A 14,119-nucleotide genomic window follows, 5' to 3' on the forward strand; every position below is an offset into this window, starting at 1 on the left:
AATTTTCTGTATACAAGATCATGTTATCTATAACTACAATTAGTTTTACTTCTTCAGATCATGTTATCTATAACTACAATTAGTTTTACTTCTTCCTTTCCAATCTTGATGCCTTTAATTATTTTTTCTTGCCAATTGCCATGGCTAGAACCTCCAGTACAGTGTTGCATAGAAGTAGCAAGAGTGGACATCCTTCTCTTATTACTGGTATTAAAGGAAAAGCTCCCAGTCTTTCACTATTAAGTATGATGTTAGCTGTGGGTTTTTCATAGTTGCTATTTATCAAGTTGAGGACATTTCTTTTTATTCCTAATTTGTAGATTGCTTTTATCATGAAAGTGAAGTGGTGTCATTGTCTGGGGTAAATAGCCAAGGTTCATTGTCTCACACCTAGGAAATCAAGGACATGGACACGCAAGGAATGAGGTTAAGAGAGGAGGTTAAATAGGCGAAAGAAAGAGAAAAGCTCTCTCCTGCACAGAGAGGGGTCTCGAGCAGGTCTTCTGGTCTGTGGTGACAGGAGGTTTTATAGATGAGCTTGAGGAGGTGGTGTCTGATTTACATAGCACATAAAAGATTGGTCAGACCAGGTATGTCATTTGCATAGCGAGTGAAACTCTAGCCTCCTCCAACGTATTCTTTTATTATGCTACCTGGCCAGCACCATGTTGCCTACTTCTTTGTGCTCATGGTGACAAAGAAAAGGGAAGATAGAGCCTCCATGGTGAATATACCTGGCTTCCAGGTAGCCCTTTTCTATTGGCACAGCTGCCGGCATTCAGCTGTGCAAGCTTCCAGCTTGCTTATCTCTGTTTGCAGCTCGATTTTTCAGGCTGCTCTTTGTTAGAAAGGAAATTGCTTTGGGGCTGCTTTTTGTTAAAAGGGAAATTCCACTGATGACTCTGTTGCCCTTACTATCTGCCTAAATAATTTCTATCTCTTGTATCAAAAGGGTGTTGGATTTTGTTAAATGCTTTTTCTCCGTCTATTGAGATGATCATATGGTTTTTGTCTTTTTATCTTGTCCTTTATTTCACTTGATTGCTTTTTGTATTTCAAACCAAACTTGTTTTTCTGGGATAACTCCTTACTTGATCATGGGATACAGTCACTCTGATATGTGGCTGGATCTGGTTTGCTAGTATTTTGTTGAGTAGCTTGTGCTTATATTTGTAAGAGATATTATAATAAATGTCTTTGTATGCTTTTGGTGTCAGGATAATACTGGCCTCATAGAATGAGTTGGGAAGTGTTGCCTCCTCTTCTCATTTTTGGAAGAGTTTGGGAAGGATAGGTGTTAATTCTTCCTAAGTACACAGTACCTTCACCAGTGAAGGCATCTGGGTCTGGGCTTTTCTTTGTGGGGAAGAAATAACGTATTACTGATTCAATGTCTTATAGGTTCTCTTCGGTTTTTATTTCTCTTTTAGTCAGTTTTGGTAGTTTGTATGTTTTTAGAAATTTTTATGTTTCATTTAGGTTATTGAATTTTTTGGCACACCATTGTTCACAGTATTCTTTTACAATCCTTTTTATTTCTGTAGGGTCTATAGTGATATTTCTTTTGGTGTTATTCCAGATTTTCATAATTTGAGCCTTCTCTATTCTTGGTCAAACTAAAGTTTTTTCAATGTTGATGTTTTCAAAGAGTGGTTGTCTTTTAACCACAACATAACTGAGCCTATTCTTACTAAACACGTGAGGAGATAACATACATAATTTTCCAATCTTCTTTCAAAGGCTTCTAACTTACAATTCACTCCACAAACATTTGTGGAAACTCTACTATATCGAAGCAGCATTTGCCATGCTGTGGACCTCCAAAATGAATGGCACATACTGGATAGTCCCTGTGCTCAGCGTTACAGTCCTGGGTAGAGTTGAGGGGTGGAAGTTGGGGTCAGTCTAGGATAACAGCTAGATAGTTAATGGGATAAGACTGAGGCCACCTAAGTGTGGCTGTGTAAGCTATCTACTCCACAACTCTAGGTTCCAGTGACCTAGGCTACTGGCAATATGAATGGTGTATACTGATGTTGGGCTAGCCATAGCCCTTGAATAAGTGCTGACACTGAAATATCTGTAAACCAAAAATAAGATTCTAAACCCCCTCCCCCAGCTGACTGAATGCACCTCTTTTGCTGACCGAGGAGATTCCAAAAAAACCTGAAAACCTAGTTCAGGCCATGGGGCAAGTGGGGTGGGGGTTGGATATGCCTCGGTATACTCTCCTCTCTTTGGAATTCAGACACAACTGACCAGCATTAACATAAAAACAGAGGTCTTAAGACAGAAAAAAGAGAGCCCGGCATGGTGGCTCACACCTGTAATCCCAGCACTTTGGGAGGCCAAGGTGGGTGGTTTTGAGGTCAGAAGATCAAGACCATCCTGGCCAACATGGCGAAACCCCGCCTCTACTAAAATACAAAAAAATAGCTGGGTGTGGTGGTGCATGCCAGTAGTCCCAGCCACTCGGGAGGCTGAGGCAGGGGAATCGCTTGAACCCGGGAAGCAAAGTTTGCAGTGAGCCAAGATCACACCACTGCACTCCAGCCTGGCAAAAGAGCGAGACTCCGTCTCAAAAAAAAAAAAAAAACCTGGAAAAAGAGACTCTTTGTAGCAATAAGATACCAAATTCCAGCCTGACTCTAGTATAGCATCACATGACAGACAGCAGGCCCTGAAAGAAATCAAAATATTTTACCCCAAAATATATTTTTTGACATATTTTGAAACAGCCCGTAAAGCTGTCTCTTGTGGAAGAAATTTACATTCTGTAGAGAATCCCCTTCCCTTTCCAGGTCTTTTTCTGATCGTGAAGAGATTAGCTAAGAATATAGCACATTTTAAAGGTCTGAATAGAAAATATTTGCCATCGATTGCCTCTAAGGGCGACCATCTGTAAGACTTCATCTATATAGTAACAACCTTGGTCTCCATAACCCTTTATCTTAACCCAGACGTTCCTTTCTCTTGATTCTAGGTCTTTAGGTAATAATTGTTTCAACCAATTGCCAATCAGAAAATCTTCGCATCCACTTATGACTTGTAAGCCACCTCTTTGAGTTGTCCCATCTGTCCGGACTGATCCAATGTATACCTTATACATATTGACTGATGACTTGTGCCTCTCTAAAATGTATAAAACCAAGCTATAACCCAACCACCTTGGGCACATGTGGTCACAAGTTCATGGTCCTCACATTTGGCTCAGAGTAAATCTCTTCAAATATTTTACAGAGTTTGGCTTTTTTCATCAACAGTGCCTACAGGGATCTGGAGAGATAAGTGAGAGGGCCATTATTTCTGGCTGTTGGGGGCAGGTCAAGGGAGAGAGAAATATCAATATTTATTCCATCCATCTCTCCTCCATACCTTCATTCTGCACCTCTCTCTTCTTTGGCAAAAATTCCTACTTTTTGAAAGAGCATCATAATTTCTAAAATGATTCTTGGCCCCACACTTCTTTGACATGCCTAGGACTTGGCAGACTCACAGGAAAATGAGGTCATTTTATACAAACCTTATAATGATTGAAACCTGTGCTTTCTATGGAGCGCGGCAAGACGGAGAGAGAAGAGGGGAAGTAACCTGGGACATAATTACATCAGCCCAAAGATCCGAGCTAGGAACTCTTCTCACTTGGAGATGTGTAATAGACAAGGCCCTTTTACTCCTGCGAGTGGGTTTCACACCATTGATGGTAACACTTTTCACCTGTAGGCTAGAAGGATGGCTGGGCCTCCCACTCTTCTCAGCTGCTTTGCACATAAAATTTGAGTGATGTTATTTTAGAAAGGCATTTAACGCTGATGCTGAAAGACTGCTCTGCAGTGGCTCACACATACCTGGGACCAGGGCCGGTGCCGGTCCATCACAGGCAAAAGGGCAATCAGTGTTGTCTGAGTAACACTAGCTGCCCGGGGAATAAACTTGAGAGCAAGCTGCTCTCCTCTTGACCCCTAGAGTTGCCAATTCACATTCTAGCAGGGCAGCCGGCAGATTAACAGCTGCAGGTTTTCTCCCCACCTCGACTCCTGAGATCTGCAAAGCCACCTTCTGCCAGGGATGCCTTGGAGAAGTAGGTTTCCCAGCACTGAACAATAGTCTGTGCACATACAATGAATTGCTTTTTTATTTTTAAAAGAAAAAGGAAAAGAAATTTCCCTGAGGTTCTAATCCTTCTCTCTATGAAGCCTATCTTTCTAGTGCTGTTTGTAAAAGTAGGTTTCATGAGTTGAGGTTGATGTTTGCTATAAAGATACAAAATTAAAACATCTTTTTGGTCTGTTCACAGCTCTTCTATGGCAGAGGTTCAGAGGTCTGCTGGCCAAATGCAAATGGAGGAGGAGAGTAGGGGGCTAAGTGTGGGCTGCTGGAAAGGACTAATGATACCAGAGTCTGGCTGTGCTCTGCCTCTGCAGGGTAACAGCTCCCAGGTCCTTGGCCAGATCACAGAACTTCTATGCTTTAACCTTTTTTGTCTGTTTACATGGGAGCAAGGTTTACCTACCCCTTGTGTCCAAGATAAATAAAGTACGTGTGGTACTTCAAAAGCTAAAAGTGCAATAGCATTATGAAGGGTTATTGTTATTTTTGCTGAATAGTCAATGTTGGATTGTTCTTCCTTATGAGCACTCATATTATTCAGTAAGTCCAAGGAATTCATCCCACTAATGCATATTTAGAACCTACTGAGTGCTGGGAACTGATCCTGCCAGTTGGAATTCAGGCTTGACATATATACACACATCCATGCATGAACACACACATGCATGCACACACACACACATACACACTTGTCCTCACTCCTTTCCAGAACTCTGATGCTATAGCTATTGCTCTTCTGCTTGCAGCTAGGGTGCACTGGGATAAGGCAGAGGGATCACCTCAGCCTGCACAGCTAGCACCACAGGCAGATGGCTGCCTTGCAGATAAAAGGGTTTAGTACCACAAACACGTGCACCCTAAGGACCTTGGAAGGTGGTTGGTGTGGCTCAGTGGGGAAAGGAGAGAGCCTAGACTCAGACCTGGGTTTGAGTCCCAGCCCAGTCAGTTACTAATTTTATTAATGGTATTACCTTCAGCAAGACTAAGTCTCAGATTCTCTGCCTTTAAAGTTACCCCCACCTCCAAGTGCTCTTGTGAGGATTAAATGAGATCAGCATGGTGGAGTCCCCAGCAGAGAAGGTGCTCCTTCAGTGCGGACTCCTTCTCCTGCCTGGACAGCTTATCAGTCTTGTTTAGGAAGAGTGGAAGTCGAGCATTCATTCACTTCATAAATATGCATGGAGCACTTACTATGTGCCAGACTGTTCTAGATGTGGGAACACAGCAGTGGGCAAGGCCGGAGAGGTCCATGTCTCCTGGAGCTCACATCTACCCTCGTGCTTCTTATCACAGGGATTCTTTAGAGGACACAAAGGACCTTGAAATCCCAAACAGGGATATTGACTTGGCTCTGTTCTTCTGACATGGAATAATTGGTTGGGTTTTGTTTTACAGACACTGCCTTATTTTAACTGCTGTCTGACATCTGGTAAAGAATTAAGTCATGACTTAGACTTTAATCTGTTCTCAGTATTTGCTTTCCAATTGAAATGGTAGCTGTCAAGTTGCCCCAAATAGAAAGCTTGTGAGGGTCCCACAGACAGAGGGGCACATGCTACAGAATGTGCGTCATCTGCAGCTGCCAGCATGGGGAATTAGGAAGCGCATTGCCCAAGGGGCTTGGCCATATGCTTTACTGAGAGCCCAGTGGCAGCGCTGGACCCCGAGGGTGGGGCACAGATGGCACAAGACCTGGGTTTCCATCATGATTCTGCTGTGTGCTGGCCCAGTGACCTTGGATAACTCCAGCTCTTTGCACCTCAGTGGCCTCATCTCCCATTGAGACTGTCATTGGTTCCACTGTCCTCTGGGTTTTTATAAGGACCAAATAAACTAACAAGAAGTTTCCTTACAATAAACACACGCACACATGCAGAAATGCAACATTTGACAACAATAATTATATTCTCTCATTTAAGGACCATCTCACTGTCTGTGTCTTGATATCGTCATCATCGTCTTCATGCTCGTTTTTACTTGAACCATTAGTTTTCCCTGGTAGAGAAAATGAAACCTGTTTTCAGTTACAAAGATGTGTCTCTGGACCTGAATTTAGCTGGGTGCATTTGTGACTATACAAAACAAGGAGGGTAGGGGGAGACAAAGAAAATATGTGTGGGGACAGGGAGGAGGTAGGCATGCAGGTTTTGCTGGTGTTATAGACAGACCATGAGACCTCCTCACACCAGACTGAGGCGGGGTCAGCAGGCCCAGAAGTCAGTCCACCTGCCCAGGATAAGTCTCAGTGTTTGCACCATCAGCAAGGCCTGGAGGTTGGGTGCAATGACCCTATTGACTGTGTCCTTCATCATCCAAGGCAGCCACCAGATGTGGTTGTCCTTGCACACTTGGAACCTGACCTTCAGCTGGAGCCTCAGCAGCCACAGTGGTGCTAGCCTGGGAGTGGGAATGGGGTGGGCACTGGGGGTTGTGTCTTCCTCCAGGGCTCCTGGTGCCCTAAAGAGAGGGCGGATCCTGTAGCATTTAACATTATTACAGTTCAGCCAAGGCCTTCCATGCCAGAAGCTGGCTCTGCTTCTATGCTCTGGTGCAAAGTGGGTGCAGATCTGGAGCTCCTGCCTCTTCTGTGAGGGACCCACGGGGTGGGACTCTATGATCTGAGAGCAGCAGACATAGAGGCTACTGAGTGGCGAGGGAGGCAACCAGCCTGGAACAGCAGCGACTGTGTCACGGGCAGGAAGAAATCAAAAAGAAGGAAACAAACATTTGAATGAGATTGCACCACACACTTACACTAGGAGCTCACAGCTGGTTTGCTGGGGCTCACGTCTGGCTCTGCTGCTCCCTTCCTGTGGGATGACTTACCTCTCTGGGTTTGTTTTCCTCATCTGAAAATTCGGAATGATCCGTGGGTGATTTTTGGTTGCAGGCGTTAGAAACAGACTAGTTCACTTAAACAAAGGGGAACTTATGAACTGGATACAGGTGGCTCTCAGCATGAAGGGAAGGGCTTCAGAAACGGGGCTCAGAAACCTCAGGCTCCAGAGTTACTCCAGCGGTACCAGAAGCTAGACCTGGACCAAGGTCATTTGGGAGCTCTCTACAAAGAGTGGGGACGAATCAGGTCCTCTCAAGAATCCAAACTCTGGGGACAGCCTGTATTAGTCCATTTTCACTCTGCTGATAATGACATACCCGAGACTGGGTAATTTATAAAGAAAAAGAGGTTTTTCTTTATAAACCACATGGACTCACAGTTCCATGTGACTGGGGAGGCCTCAAAATCATGGTGGAAGGTGAAAGGCACGTCTTACATGGTGGCAGACAAGACAGAAAATGCAAACCAAGTGAAAGGGGTTTCGCCTTATAAAACCATTAGAGCTCATGAGACTTACTCACTACCATGAGAACAGTATGGGGGAGCTGCCCCCATGATTTAGCGATCTCCCACTGGGTCCCTCCCACAACACACACGCATTGTGGGAGCTACAATTCAAGATGAGATTTGGGTGGGGACACAGCCAAACCGTATTACAGACTGACTGGACTTTTGGGGTCAAAGGGCCACTCACTGACTAAGAAAGGATGTGAGACAGTCCTACCAAGACCACACACAACAGGACGGAGATTGTTTCCCAGAACAGAGCTGGGGTATAGTCGAAGAGAAAGTGCCAGTGGCTGCAGGAGGCTGGAAAGATCGCAAAATCCACTGCAGAGGACAGTAATTCCTGCTGGGTAGGGCCATTGTGAGGCAGATATGAGATCAAGCAGTATAGTACTTAGCACGGCACCTTGTCCTTACTGAGGAATCAGCAACATTCAGCTGCCCTTACAGTTACTTACCTTAACCCTCAACAACTCTGAAATATCTTCATTCTCCATTGTGAACCCCGGACTCCAACTGGTGAAAAGCATTGCCCAGGGTTGCTTAAGTGTCAAGCAAGCTTCTGACCCCAGCGTTGCCTTCAGAGCCAGCTACATACATTGCAGAGCTGGGTATACAATGCAAATAAAGGACCTCTTCTTTAAAAAGCAGGAAAAAATACTGTTCATTAAAATGTAAAGCTGTTTCCTTTCTTCCAGTGTCTCTTTCTCAACTGCCTTGGTGTGTTTTTAATTCGCTACTTAATGTCATTCAAAGTAAAGAAAAATTAAAATGTAAAATTAGCATAAATTTTACTCTCCTTTATATTATGCAATGCTGGTTTTATTTTTTTATTTTTATTTTTTTGAGACAGAGTCTTGCTCTGTTGCTCAGGCTGGAGTGCAGTGGCGCGGTCTTGGCTCACTGCAATCTCTGCCTCCCAGGTTCAAGCAATTCACCTGCCTCAGCCTCCCAGGTAGCTGGGATTACAGGCGAGCACCGCCACACCTGGCTAATTTTTGTATTTTTAGTAGAGACGGGGTTTCACCATGTTGACCAGGCTGGTCTTGAGCTCCTGACCTCAGGTGATGCGCCCACCTCGGCCTCCCAGCTATTGAAAAGATATTTGCCATTTTTTAAGCAAATGAAATCGATAGAGACAATAACCTTTCTCTTCACCAGTTTCAGTATTCTCACTTTAAAGAAAGAGCCATTGTAGTAGAGAACAGGAAATAGGATTTGACCTGCAAGTATTTCAGTTTACCAACTCTGCATCAGGGAAACTTCTTGGGTAACACCGTCCCCACTTAGAAGCTCATGGGAGTTGGAAATCTCCCTCAGGAGTTGGAGAGTCTTTGTTTGCCTGGCAGAAATAGGACCTCTCCAAGTCTGCAAGAAGTCCTTGCTGGTCAAGGAGCCCGGTGGGAGGTAGGCTGCTTCAGGTTGGGGGCAGCTGAGAAGTCAGCTGGTGCATTGCCTTTTAGGACAGGGAGGTATCTTATAAACTTCCTCCCCTCTGCCCACACAGAAATACTGTATATTTTGCAATTAAAGCTAGGCTTCCATTGATACTGGAAAAAAAGGGGTCTTGATCCAGACCCCCAGAGAGGGTTCTTGGATCTCATGAAGGAAGGAATTCAAGGTGAGCTGCAAAGTGCAGTGAAATAAGCAAATTTATTAAAAGCTACTCCATTACAGAGTAGCGCATCCTCAGAGAGCAAGCAGAGGAACGTACCATCTTTAAGTTTTTCTTACATAGAGGTCCTAACTATGTAAAGACTAAACTAAGCTGTGACTACATGAGAGTGAGCAGACTGCATGACAACATTTATTATTCTATTGATTTAAACAACACTATCTTTGACATTTTCATGTGTGAGTATATCAAAGCATAACTACAATGATCTCGAAAGCATATGTTGTTATGGGTATGGGGACATCTGGACTTTCTGTTGTTGTAGGAGTTTGACCTTGCAGGCATTACTAAGCTGCTGCCTTAGCTGTAAACATCCTATGACCATGGGTTGTGACTGGCAAGGATTGGGCCTTGTTAGTTTTAAGATGAAGTTGATTTAAAATGGCACCACTCTGGCTCTCCTAGGCTCCTGCTTCCCTAATACCATGTTCCTTTCCTTTTGTTCTAAAATGTGTGTGGAGACCAGAATGCCCTGAATTCTCCACGGGCTGGATCTGTCTGCTGAATGTTCCAGGGACAGGTCTGTGCAGCTCAACTGCTGCAGCAACAGAATAAATATTTTGAGAGCTCCAATTTGGAACCAGCTGCAGTGAAACTGCTTCTTTCTGGCTTGGGTCAGAAAGTTAGAGAAGAAAACCCACCGTCATACCAACTTGTCTACACCTGTTGCTCAGGCCCTTGAAGCCCATATGCCCCTGGTGGGCTACTGGGCTGGACCATGTGCTGTGCATGGTCCATCTAATGAAGCAGTGAAGTGCTGCCTGCCAACCCTGTCCCTTGGGGACCAGCAGCACACAGGGCACTCTCATTATGCTTCTGTGGTAGGAGCTGGTGCCTGGCCAGCCTTCTGAGCACAGGTGCCACCAGCAAAATTCCCTTTCTTTACAGTTGCTCCACCACTCCAGGTCAGGGAAAGACCCAGGCTGGTGAGACCCACTCCTCCTAAAACAACGGCAAGGGAAGGCACCATTGACTGTGCCTGTATCCTGACCCCTCCTGTCCCCACCCACAGCACACACACAGTCCTGCTGGTAAGGTCCAGCACAGGGGCCTGGGGGACCTCAATGGGGACTGGGGGACAGCACTGGTGTCAGTGAGTTAGAGCGAGGAATCTGTCAAGTGTAGCAACCGCAGCAGAGGACAATGGAACTGGCACCTTTGCATGACAGGGTGTTTGCTCACATTCCAACTCCTCCAGAAAGCCTTCCTTGACTTCTCTAGACAAGATGGATTGCTCCTTCTTGGCAACTCTTACAGTACAGATAATCTGTACTATAAATGTACCCATGGTTAGGAACACAATCTGCAGGCCTCAAATCCCAGCTCTTCCATTCACCAGGTGTATGACTTTCAGTAAGTTACTTCTCCATACCGCATTCCTTTACTTACAAAAAAAAAAAAAAAGAGAATAGTGACAATGCCAATTGGACAGGGGAAGGTAGGACATGATTTAATATACATACATTGCTTAGAGCAGTGTCTGGCACAAAACGAGTCCTCCACAAGAGGCTACTATTATAATCATACAACTATTTTTGTAATGGTAAATGATCCATAACAAAAAGTTTATCAATTTAACTGTTTTGAGTTACAATCAGTGGCATTAAGTACATTCACATTGTTGCGCAACCATCACCACCATCCATCTTCAGAACTTTTTCATCATCTCAAACTGAAGCACTGTCACTCATTAAACAATAACTTCTGTCAGGCCCTGGTAACCACTATTCTACTTTCTTTTAATTAACATAACTTTTGGTTATATAGTGTCTTTTTTTAATTTAACAAATATATTTATTGAATAGCCACTTTGCACCAGGAGCCAGAGTAGAATCTGGGGACAGACTGGTCATCAAGACAGGGTTTAGGACATCACAGAGCTTTCCTAATAGGTGTTTGAGATTGACAAGAAACACACACACAAGACTATCTCAGACAGTGATGCATGTTACTGTTGAGAAAAACTACCAAAACAACAACAACAAAAAAGCATGACATGTCCTTTCAAATCATATGGGGGCTTTGTTTTAGCAGGACTACTCAAAGATTATGTAATTTTCTAGAATATTTGCTTGACATACCTATTTACTATCTGATTAGGGTCTAGACACTGGGAAGTGACTTGTTAACTTGTAGATTTCTGGCACATAGAAAAGATAATCCAAAAGGTTATGGTTTTTTTTATCCTGTAGGACAGTAAGAACTTTTGTATCTAACCTAGCAATCTTCTAACATGTTTTCTCTTTAATGTCTCTAAACACCCAGTTTCTCAAATGCTTTTGGAACCAACGTTAAGTAATCTTACTAGTTCCTGCGTTAATCAGTTAACAAATCTTTGAGATGTGTTTATTTTATTTTTGTATGAGAGCTGTGTCTTTAACTTTTGAAAATTATACTTTGCCACTCTAAGGAACATAAGTCAGGACAAAGGGATAGAGTGGCTGGAGCTGGTATGACAGCTTTTGAGACAGGGTGCTGAGGGAAGACCTCTTTGAGTAGGAACTTGGGTGATGAGAAGGAAACAGACACCCCAACTTCTGGGAGAAGAGCCTTCCCAGCAGAAGGAATGGACAGGAAGGGCCAGGGTGCTCCCGGGGCTGTGAAGAGACTCATGTGACCAGGGCAGCAGGCCAGGAGAGTGGGGCTAGACTGGGTCAGATCCTGAGGGGCCCTGTAGCCTGTGCCGGGCCGGGGCTGGGGTGGTCAAGCCCAACTTGAAACTGATGTTGAAGAATATGCTCTATCCTCATGACAGGCACGTGTCCTCAGGCCACTCTTCCTATCTCATTGACTCCCCTCCTTCTCCCCATCCCATTTAGTTCAGTGAAGCCAACTGATGCTGGTTCATCTTGGCTGTGTACTCCAAACTGCTCCAAACCTGAAGCCAATTTCTTCAGCATCAGACCTTGGTCTCAGCCCTGCCCGTGAGACTTTGGGGATGGGGAAGGGGGGCCCAGCACTGGATTGGCTGCTCAGGAATCCAATGTGGGACTTTAGTGGCTGCCTGTGAAATTCCATGGGGGGCCCAACAGTTGTCCGTGGCCATTTGTGTGCTGGGCTGTCAGGGAACCCAGTCCTGGCACCTCCTCAGAGGAGCCGCAACTGAGCAAGGACCTCTTGCTAAAACGCGAGTGATTTCTTCCAGTTCTACAACCCTCTAAGGTTTCCCTGAATAACCCAACCTGCCCTTCCCATCTCCCCTCCTGCGCAGAATTGAGTCCTCAGGGCAGCCCTACTGAACAGCGCCCTCTAGTGAAATTTTGTGTTCCTGTTGTAACCCCTGAAGACAGGAATTGCTGCAGCCACCAAGGAGAGGGGCTTTTCTGCAAAAGGCAGAACCCACCCTATTCTTTCAAAACTCTGTTGAGCTCCTACTGTGACCCAGGCACTATCAGCCACTGTAAAGTGCTGGCAGCAGTGTGAGAGCAGGGGCCACGTCTATCTTGGTCACCACTGGGCCTCAGGACATAATATTGCCCAGCATCTACTGGATATTCTGTAAGTACTGCAGTAGTGAACAAATAAACAAAAGTAAATAAGATGCAGTACATAAGTGTGGGGACTGCTCCGTGTTACTTCAGAGCACAGGGATGAGCAGGAGTTGATTTATGTCTTTCTAATGAAGCTCAACCTAATGGGCGGCTGTGTATAGTATTAAGCACAAGAATTCTGGCATCAGACTGCCTGGGTTCAATTCCTGGCTCTGCCACTTATTAACTCTGTGACCTTGGGCAAGTTACTTAATCTCTCTGTGCCTTATTTTCTCAGAAATGGGTAAACCTCATAGTATTGTCATGAGGATTCAAATAGTTAAAGTTGGCAAAGCACTTGAGAAAATGCCTTGCACATTCTATGTACGGTGGCAGATTTTGTTAAATAAGGGAAGACTTGCTAAAAACTAGAGTGATGTCCAACAATAAATGGTTGCCTAATAAGGCGCTGAACTGCTCACAACTAGAGGTATGGGCAGATGTATTAGCTCTTCCAGACAATTAATATCTATTATCTACTGAACACTTAATATTGTCCAGCATTGTGCTAAGCACCTTACATTTATTAACCTATTTTGTCCTTACAATAACGCCATGTTACTATCACCACTTGACACAGGAAACAGGCTTTGTGATGGCCTGAGATCCCTCTGTTTGAGTGACAGATCTGGGATTCTATGGATTCTGAAGTGAGTTGTGCTCAGAATTCAGAGAACACTTGGGTGTCTGAGGTCATGTAGGGCATGGGAACCATGGGGAAAAGGCAGGTAAGCAATCCGTGGGCTGGAGGGAGGAGACTCCAGGGACGGCCAGAGCCCAGGGCTTAGTGATAAGGAACCCTTTGTGCTGGGGTTTACGGGCAAAGAGTGGGCGAGGACTAGAAGGTGGAGAGTTTTCGCAGCAATCGATCAACCAACAAACCAGCCAACAAGCCCACCAAACCAGAGACACACGGTGTATTTGGTAATGAATGGAAGGGAGGAGTTGGGAGGTGGCTCCATAGGCCCCCGCTGCAAGACACCGTTATGGCTGGTCAGGGCCACTCTTCATAGCAAGATAGTGTCCGTTGGGGGAGAAAGAGACAGAAAGTACTGCAGAAGGAGGGAGCAGCAGGTAGATGGGATAGAAGATACAGGTAGGGGCCTCTCCTTGGGAAAGGGGACAAAGTTTCCACAGTAATAGCAGTATAGAGGAGATGAGTATAGATACATATTTAGGAGCAAAGAAGAAAATCAAGGGGGTTCTGCCTTTGTCTTTACTGTAAAAAAGCAACTGAGATCATCTGTTCAAGGGTTGAGGAAGTGAGTTTTGGGACTTGTGAAAGGCAAAGTCTGGAATAAACCTGAGGAGGTGTGCTAGGAGAGCAAGCAGGGAAGAGGAATCTTGTTAACTTGCAGGAGGCCCTGCTGGAGACAGAAGGCAGGAAATTGGGCTGAGTCAGGGGCAACAGTTCCTAGTATGCAGGAGAGGCCACTGCTAGGCCATACTCACTGCTAT

Source organism: Colobus angolensis, unplaced genomic scaffold (genome assembly GCF_000951035.1).
Source record: "Colobus angolensis palliatus isolate OR3802 unplaced genomic scaffold, Cang.pa_1.0 Scaffold19, whole genome shotgun sequence".
NCBI classification, from domain to species: Eukaryota; Metazoa; Chordata; class Mammalia; order Primates; family Cercopithecidae; genus Colobus; species Colobus angolensis.